The following is a 2,034-nucleotide window of genomic DNA, read 5'->3' on the forward strand; positions in this document are numbered from 1 at the left end:
TGCATCTGGCAGGTGCTGCAAGAATCAACCGAGAAGGGTGAGGGGATTGTGCTATAAAAATCTCTTTTCACAAGGTAATGTGTTCCAACCACCTAAACAAACCCAACATTTTAACAAGCTTTCAACACAGTTTTCAGTGGCAGAAACACTTCTTTAGTTGAGACAGAGTAGTGACACAAAGTTATTTATCAATATTGCACTTCGGACTGGTCAACATGTACAGACAGAGAGACTTGGTTCTAGTGTAACATTTAACATTCACTAATAAAGTGTTAATATATCTTACATCCCTGGTATGGAGATAACCGGTGCAGATTCAAAATGAGGACAGGAGGAAACCAAGTAAGTCACTTTCAGCCCAGCTCTCATTGCTTCACAGGATCCTGGAGTTGAAAGGGAATTCAGTCATCATCATCTAGTGCAGAGCTGTCCAACTTCGGAGCAGTAGGGGGACCCGATGCCACAGGCTCCCCCACCATGCTGCTGGTCCCCCCCGCCAAGCTATGCTGCACAGATGCCCCAAGCTACATTTCACAGGAGCCCCCAGCTGCACAAGGGCCCCAGACTCCCTCAGGCTGTGGGCTCCCTGGCTGCACTGTACCACCCTGGCCCCAGGAGTGGGGGCAGGAAGCAGAAGATGTAGAAGTTGAGACAGGAAACAAGGTGCAGCAGGCAGATCAGGAACCTGGGAGCCACATATTATTCCATCCCAGGCTGCAAGTTGGACAGCCCTGATCTAGTCCAATCCCCTGCACAGAAAGAACATACCATCCCTAAACCATCCCAAATGAATGGTCCAGCTTCTTGAAATCCTCTAACACAAGACATTCTGCAACCAATCGTGCAATCAGTTGTAAAGATTTTCCATAGCAAAGGTATCATAGTCTAATGGTTCTTAGGGTCAGAAGGGACCTAAACAGATCATCAGGTCCGACCCCCTGCCCCAGGCAGGAACAGGTGCCGGGGTCATATCACCCCAGCCAAATATCTGTCCAGCCTCCTCTTGAAGACCCCCAAGGTAGGAGAGAGCACCACCTCACTTAGGAGCCCATTCAAGAGCCTGGCAACCCTAACTGTAAAGTAATGTCTCCTGATGTTGAGCCTGAACCTGCTCTCTAACAATTTGTGGTAGTTATTCCTAGTAACCCCGGGTGGTGCCTGGGGGAACACAGCATCCCCCAATTCCTGCTGGCCCCCCCCGGTGAGTTTGTAAATGGCCACCAGATCCCCTCTCAGCCATCTCTTGAGGAGGCTGAATAGATTCAGGCCCTTCAGCTTCTCTTCATAGGGCCTGACCTACTTCCCCTTGACCATGCAAGTGGCCCTCCTCTAGACCCTCTCAACGCTAGCCACATCCCTCTTCTTGAAGTGCGACACCCAGAATTGGACACAGTACTCCTCCAACTGTGGCCTGACCAATGCCGCAAAGAGGGGAAGGATCACCTCCCTGGACCTGCTTGTGATGCATCTGCAGATGCATGACAAGTTGCAGTTAGCCTTACTGACTGCTTCCTCACATTGGCAGCTCATGTCCATCCTGGAGTCAATAATGATCCCTTTCTACTACTGTTTTGACAAGAGGGGTGTTCCCCAGCCTATAGGTGTGTTGCTGGTTCCTTCTCCCTAGGTGCAGCACCTTGCACTTGTCTGTGTTGAATTCCACCCTACTCTCATCCACCCACCTCTGTAACCTGTCTAGATCTAGCTGGATTCTGTCCCTTCCCACCAGCATGCCCACCTTGCCCCACATCTTGGCATCGTCAGCTAATTTGGACAGTGTGCTTTCCACACCCACATCCAGATCACTGATAAAGATGTTGAACAGTACAGGCCCCAAGACCGAGCCCTGGGGGATTCCACTGCCCTCATCCCTCCAGGTCAAAAACAACCCATCCACCACCACTCTCTGGGTGCAACCATCTAGCTAATTTTCTGCCCATCTGACTGCGTAGGCATCAATGCCTCAGTCACCTAGTTTTATTAAGAGAATGTGGTGGGAAACCATGTCAAAGGCCTTGAAGTCCAAGAAGATAA

This window comes from Gavialis gangeticus, unplaced genomic scaffold (genome assembly GCF_001723915.1).
Source record: "Gavialis gangeticus isolate Ggan-Ray unplaced genomic scaffold, GavGan_comp1, whole genome shotgun sequence".
Lineage (NCBI taxonomy): Eukaryota > Metazoa > Chordata > Crocodylia > Gavialidae > Gavialis > Gavialis gangeticus.